This window comes from Amblyraja radiata, chromosome 30, assembly GCF_010909765.2.
Source record: "Amblyraja radiata isolate CabotCenter1 chromosome 30, sAmbRad1.1.pri, whole genome shotgun sequence".
In the NCBI taxonomy this organism is placed as follows: domain Eukaryota; kingdom Metazoa; phylum Chordata; class Chondrichthyes; order Rajiformes; family Rajidae; genus Amblyraja; species Amblyraja radiata.
This window is the reverse complement of record NC_045985.1, coordinates 13,635,969-13,643,536: the sequence shown is the minus strand read 5'-3', so window position 1 is coordinate 13,643,536 and position 7,568 is coordinate 13,635,969. Positions and strand designations below refer to the sequence as shown.

Here is a 7,568-nt window from a genome sequence, read left to right as displayed (position 1 = left end):
GGGTGACGCGGTTGAGGGGGGGCAGAGCGTGGTAATGAGCAGACGGATGGAATGGAACGTCCGTGGTTGAAGCAAACACGCCTGCGCTGAGAGCCTCTGTGGATGTAACGGAGTCGACGCAGAAGTCCAAGCTGTTTAACGACCTGGATGCAGGATGGGATGTGGTTGTTGCAGAAACCAGCCATCTGCAGAGTTGAGTATTTGAGCATGATGGTGAGGGTGCAGAGAGGTGTTCAGCGGTGCAGGTGCAGGTGGAGAGAGTATCCAGCGGTGAGGGAGCAGAGAGGTTGTCCAGCAGAGCGGGTGCAGCGAGGTGTCGAGCAGTGAGGGAGCAAAGAGGTTGACCAGCAATGCAGATGCAGCGAAGTGTCCAGCAATTGAGGGAGCAAATAGGTTGTCCAGCAGAGCAGGTGTAGAGGTAGTCCAGTGATGAGGGTGCAGAGGTAGTCCAGTGATGAGGGTGCAGAGAGTATCCAGCAGTGCAGGTGCAGAGGTTGTCCAGCAGTGCAGGTGTAGAGAGGTTGTCCAGCGGTGCGGGTGTAGAGATGATCCAGCTGGTGCAGGGAGGTGTCCAGCGTCCAGCGTCGATGGTGCACAGGCACAGGAGGTGCCCAGCATCCAGCGTCCAGCATCGATGGAGAACAGGCACAGGAGGTGTCCAGCGTCGATGGTGCACAGGCACAGGTACAGGCAGGTAGGTAGGTAACAGTTAACAGGTAGGTAACAGACGTCGGGGTGGGGGACAGCGGGCGGAGAAGCGGCGAACAGTCAACGCCAGCGTCCTCTCCGGGCAGCGTGCAGGGATTCAAGCGGTTCTGGCGGCTAGCTGTATAGGCCGCAGGGGGACGATCGTTCAACGGCCGAAAACGGCCAAAAAAGAAAGTACAAGTGTCAGGGGTTATGGGGAGAATTGGGTTGAGAGGGAAAGATAGATCGGCCATGATTGAAGGGACGCAGTAGTCTTGATGGGCCGAATGGCTTTATCCTGCTCCTGGAACTTATGAAAGAAAGAATCACGCTCACATTTTTTTTGAAAATCAGTTCTTTATTGAGATGCGGCAACAGATGAACAGAGTAATGGTATAAGCTCCAAGTTATATGATTATTATTATTATTATTATACAGATTATTAAAAGATTGCAAATATCAAGCATTGTGGATGAGGGTTACTGATTTTGAAATGATAACGATTTGCAAATCTATTAGGTTAAGTAGCTCATCTCTTAGAAATCATGTGTTAAGACTCATTATCCCTGACCTTCAGACAAAAAGCATCCAGAAGATTGCACTGTGCATTATTATTATGCACTTGCTTCACATAAATATTGCAAACCAGACTGAGACCAGAGCAGGGAACAGCAGAAGAGATAATTTAACTTGGTCACTCGCGTTGCAGAGGTTAGTAGTGCAGCATTTGACAGAGACTAGAATTCCTTCGATATTATGCTTGACTGTACAATCAGCAAGGGGAAAACATCCAGCGCTGTAAGCCTTTGCACCAGCTGGAAAAACAGAATGGTCAGATAAATAATTTCTATGTTCATAGTTCATGCACCATTTTAGAGTGATAGTGTGGATACAGGCCCTTCAGCCCAACTTGCCCACACCGGCCAACATGTCCCAGCTACACTAGTCCCACCTGCCTGCACTTGGTCCATATCCCCCAAACCTGTCCGATCCAAGTACCTGTCTAACTGTTTCTTAAACATTGCGATAGTCCCTGCCTCAACTACCTCCTCTGGCAGCTTGTTCCATACACCCACCACCCTCTGTGTGTGAATGCCACTGAGTTTTCACATTTCTATGAGTAAATCAGCTATTTATTCACAGAATCGTACAGTCTTAACATCTTTACGAGGATGTTGCCAGGACTAGAGGGTGTGAGCTATAGGGAGAGGTTGATCAGGCTGGGTCTCTATTCCATGGAGCGCAGGAGGATGAGGGGAGATCTTATAGAGGTGTACAAAATCATGAGAGGAATCAATCGAGTCTCTTGCCCAGAGTTGGGGAATCGAGGACCAGAGGACATAGGTTTAAGGTGAAGGGGAAAAGATTTAATAGGAATCTGAGGGGTAACCTTTTCACACAAAGGGTGGTGGGTGCATGGAACAAGCTATATCTCTAAATAGAGGTGTGCATCTCAAATTCATTCGAACTTACCAGCCTCTGTAACCACAAGGTAGCATTGCTGCGTCGCAGAGCAGTCAACAGTATTACCCACGCATCTTTCCATTGATGCTGAGCAGGAGTAACACTTCAAAGAGTTACCTGTACATTGAGAACAAAACAGAGGAGGTTGTGTGAGAGACACCTGCAGCTCGTTCTGCCGCTGCTCTGAAAACCAGCAACTACTTTCAATAAACATAGAACAATACCGACACAAAATGCTGGAGCAACTCAGCGGGTCAGGCAGCCGCTCTGGAGAAGAGGTACAGGTGATGTTTTGGTCGAGACCCTCCCAAATCCAAACTGGTTGTAGTGGTTTAAAAGTCGTCTTGTCGAGTCTCATTGTTTGTAACTCATTCTCACCTCGCCCACAGCTAACAATGGCCTGTTTCCTTTGTCATCTTTACCATCTTGCATACCTATCATTCATTTGTTGAATATCCCTCGATATCACCGTCTATCTCTCTCATTTCCCTTTCCCCTGACCATTAGTCTGAGGAAGGGTCTCGACCCGAAACGTCACCTATTCCTTCGCTCCATACATGCTGCCTCACCCGCTGAGTTTCTCCAGCAGTTTGTGTCTATTTTCGGTGTAAACCAACATCTGCAGTTCCTTCCTGTAGAGTCCTCTGATGTATACAGCATGTAAACAGGCCATTCGGCCCACCGAGTCCGCACCGACCAGTGATCACCCCGTACACTAGCACTATCCTAAACACTGCCTAAGTAGAATCTAAACTACATATACACGGATAATTTTGCCTTTTTGCACTATTATTGTTTGTTTTATATGTTTGTTGTACATGTGTGTGTGTGTGTGTGTGTGTGTGTGTGTGTGTGTGTGTGTGTGTGTGTGTGTGTGTGTGTGTGTGTGTGTGTGTGTGTGTGTGTGTGTTTGTCGCAAGGAACTGCAGCTGCTGGTTTACACTGAAGATAGACATAAAATGCTGGAGTAACTCAGCGGGACAGGCAGCATCTCTGGAGAGAAGGAAGAAATGTCTCGACCTGAAACGTCACCATTCCTTCTATCTGGGACATATAACAATAAAACACTCTTGACTTGACAATAACTAACTCCATATTCAGTAACAAACTCTCTAAATGTAAGGCCGGATATAGATGAAGGATTAAGCTAAATGTAGGGCCGGATTTAGATGAAGGCTGTTCCACTTGTGAGGCCCCTCCCAATCCCCCACCCCCACGACTAGAGGAAGATGGTCCACCAGATTGACACCGATTTGCAGCCGAGCATGGCCAATGAGAGAAGTGGCTGGAAAGCTGCGATATTTATTTCTTTATTGCCAGTGCTAGTGTCGAGTTATCGGCTTAAAACACTATTATTCTGAAATGGCAGGCAAGGAAAATTACTAAAGAGTTGTTTAGAGACTACAGTGCGTTGTGACAGCATATGTAAGAAAGGCCTATGACAGTGTCAAAAATATTATGCACCTTGCAATTTGTTTTCTCTGTTGCCAGCCGGGCAACCTAGGCATCTTTTTAAGTTGCCAAATGACAGTTTAGGTGGTCATTTAAGACGGCTTGCATGACGTGTGCGATAATGTGCTCGGACGAAGTGCGTAGTTACCAGTCGGAATTATGCTCAATGAAGCATTCACATATTATTTCTGCTTCAAATTAAGTCACAAACTAAACATACTCACCAATCAAGACATGATATATATCACAATGCCATGCAGGAAAATTATAATACTGTATCTCAACCCTTTTTACACGTTGCAATGAATGCAATTTCTATTATTTCTTTCCACTTCCAAACAAAAATGTGGTTGGATTATTCAGCGTATGATCAACCTCGGTGAGACCAAGCGCAGGCTTGGCGATCGCTTCGCACAACACCTCCACTCAGTTCGCAATAACCAACCTGATCTCCCGGTGGCTCAACACTTCAACTCCCCTTCCCATTCCGAATCCGACCTTTCTGTCCTGGGCCTCCTCCATGGCCAGAGCGAAGCCCACTGCATATTGGAGGAACAGCACCTCATATTTGCTTGGGCAGTTTACACCCCAGCGGTATGAACATTGGCTTCTCTAATTTCAGATAGTACTTACTTTCTCCCTCCTTCCCCTCCCATTCCTAGCTCTTCGCCATAGACCATATATATATATATATATATACACAATAAATAAACAGATAAAATGCAATAGGCTGTTATTGTTCAGCCCTCCATCACCTCCAGTTTAAATTCCATTTAGAATATTTATGGAGGACCAGGAAACCAGAAGCAAGAGTTACTCTAGGGAGTTACTCCAGATCCAGGGTCAGGGAATGATTCTGCGTTGGTTTTCAGCGGTGGCGGCGAGGTGTCGCCGGACAGCAATGGCGGCCAGATCTCCCACAATTCAAAGCCAGGGAGAAAGTGCCCAGGGCCAACCAGTTGCCGTGGCAGTGCACATGCACAGGGGGAGGATGTGCTGGCTGTAGCAGTGCGCATGTCCAAGGAGGCCTGCCGTGCCGGCGGATGAGGAGCGAGTGGAGAGCGGGGCCCGGCGGCCCGGATACGGACACAGACAAAGAGAGAGATAGAGAGGGGGGCCCGCCCAGAGTTGAACGGCTGGTGTCCTGCCTTGGTTGGAGGCCCTCTAGATTTCGAGGCCCTAGGCTTTAACCTATGAAGCCTATACGTAAATCCGGCCCTGGCTAAATGTCTAACCAAGAATTCCAATCCCACTTGAGAATCTAAAATCCACCTTTCCACAGTTAAACTAGAGGACAACAACATAGTTATATTTCCTTACCCGGAGATGGAATGAGAATGAGAATGAGACCAGCTACCAGAACCACAAGGCAATTCATCTTTGGATTTGAACAGCTGAGCTTCGAGGGCAAGAGAGAGAACAGGAAAAATTCTGAACAGAAGTCTTCAAATTCCCTGAAATCTGTAGAAGGATCCCAACTGGATAACGTCACCAGTCCGTGTTCTCCAGAGATGCTGCCCGACGCGCCGAGTTACGCCAGCACTCTGACCTTTATTGAAAATCCCTTGTGATTTTGAATATGGGATGGTCTTACAGAAGTAGAGGGAGGAGGCAAGCAAAAGATTGAATTACTGATGACTACATGATACAGGCCTGTACGAATCTTTTCAAAAAGGGGGATGGCATGACAGGATTACAACATTTTAAAATGTGAAATAATGTGCGCGCTGCGCACATCACGAGCGCGAAGTCCCTCGATGCCGGGGTCCACAGCCCGCTTAAGGGCCCTGGAAGCACTGGGGTTTTAAATGCTCTCTGATGCATTTTGAGCCTTATTTTTGAGCATTTTTGCACAAAATTTATGACCAATATTTCAGAAATTAACAGGAATCTGAGAGGTAGCTTTCTCACACAAAGGGTGGTGGGTGTATGGAACGAGCTGCCAGAGGAGGTAGTTAAGGCTGGGACTATCCTAATGTTTAAGAGACATTTGGACACGTACATGGATAGGACAGGTTTAGATGGATATGGGCCAAACGCATGTGAGTGGGACTAGTGTAGATGGGACATGTTGGTCGGTGTGGGCAAGTTGGGCTGAAGGGCCTGTTTCCACACTGCATCACTCTATGACTAAAAAGTTAAGAAGAAAAATGCATGTAGATAAGTAGAGCAGATTTGAAAGAGTGATATGTAAAGGCAGAGAGAGGTTTATGGGGGGAAAGGAACATAGGAAAGGCGGGGGGAGAGTGGGCTTGGGCAGATGCGTGAAGGGAAAATAGTCACAAAGTGCTGGAGTAACTCAGCGGGTCAGGCAGCATCTCTGGAGAACATGGATAGGTGACATGTCAGAGCGCTGGAGTAACTCAGTGGGTCAGGCAGCATCTCTCGAGAAAAGGTATAGATTATATTTCGGGTCAAGACCCTTCTTCAGTAATATGAATGATGTGACATGCATAGACATTCCTGAATGTTACACAAACCATCGTGAGCTACTTTGTTACGGTGCTTGCCCTCTCCTATAACGTCTCTGCGCCCTTGGGTGATGCAGGACAGGACACAAGCTTTGGGACACGGTGTGAAGCTGTTGCCGTCTGTCCCAGCCTGGTAAAAGCCTGGATGGAGTGGATGTGGAGAGGATGTTTCCACTAGTGGGAGAGTCTAGGACCAGTGGCCACAGCCTCAGAATGAAAATACATTCCTTTAGGAAGGAGATGAGCAGGAATTTCTTCAGTCAGAAGAAGGTGAACTGTGGAATTCATTGCCACAGACAGCTGTGGAGGCCAAGTCAATGGACATTTTTCAGGGGGCGATTGATAGATTCTTGATTGATACGGGTGTTAGAGGTAATGGGGAGAAGGTAGGAGAATGGGTTTGATAGTCATAGAGTGATACAGTGTGGAAACAGGTCCTTCGGCCCAGCATGTCCCATCTACACTAGTCCCACCTGCCCACGTTTGATCCATATGCCTCCAAACCTGTCCTATTCATGTACCTGTCTAACTGTTTCTTAAACGGTGTGATAGTCCCTGCCTCAACTACCTCCTCCGGCAGCTTGTTCCATACACCCATGTGAAAATGTTGCTCCTCAGATTCCTATTAAATCTTTTCCCCTTCGCCTGAAACTTACGTCCTCTGCTCCTCGATTCACTTACTCTGGGCAAAAGACTCAACCTGGTCTATTCAAATCATGATTTTATACACCTCTATTTAGGTATGTTGCAAAGCCTACCTGAAACGTCGTTGAAAATCTGTCGCTGCGGGTGTGCGCGATTTTGGCGACGTTTAGAGGGGGGCGGGTTTAAAACGCGATTTTCTCTAGGCTGTTCCAATCGAAAATGTTCAGCCTAGTTAATTATTAACGAAAAATCGCTGGAAGAACCCGTCGCAAAAGCTATTATTAGGTTTAAAGGCCTCGTATAATAGTTATAGTAGTTTAAAAATCAATCTCTAAACCCGCGACCGCCAGCAACCGCAGGGTTTCATAAAGCAAATAGCAGAAGGTAGGTTGTATATTTTTACATTAAAAAGGGCTTCTAAAGATCCCTTTATACAAAGTTTAATATTGCGAGTAGCTCAATTTGGGCCCATTATATCCCGCAGTATTTTTCTGGGCATTTGAGGCACAAATCTACCGCAATGTGAACGTTCTAAACCAACGCGTTCCACAGGGACCCACTGGAAAGCTGATTTAAATGGGCATTTATTTACAGCAATTAAACACTAAATTCCTTCCATTTGGCCTATAAATTAATGTAAATGAGATTTAAAAATCATGTTTTATTGTGAATTATTTGTGAATATTATTTGGACATTTAGGCTATTTAAAAATGTTAATCATTTATTAAGAAATGGATAGATGTTTAGATCTAGTAATTGAAGTCTGAAATTAGCTACAATTAGGTAACTAACTAATTATATGCTTTAATTTCAGGTCATCCAAGTAAGATTATTTTATATTTGTTTCA

At 46.0% G+C, this 7,568-nt stretch overlaps 1 long non-coding RNA gene across 1 annotated transcript; it reads right to left on the bottom strand.

Annotated features, from left to right (window-relative positions):
* Nucleotides 1–1,258: 1,258 nt before the first annotated feature.
* LOC116990150 lies at nt 1,259–2,339 on the bottom strand. Its single transcript, XR_004416444.1, has 2 exons — nt 2,161–2,339; nt 1,259–1,502 (listed from the first exon to the last, which is right to left on the bottom strand). It is a non-coding gene; the product is annotated as an uncharacterized LOC116990150 (long non-coding RNA).
* Nucleotides 2,340–7,568: the final 5,229 nt, after the last annotated feature.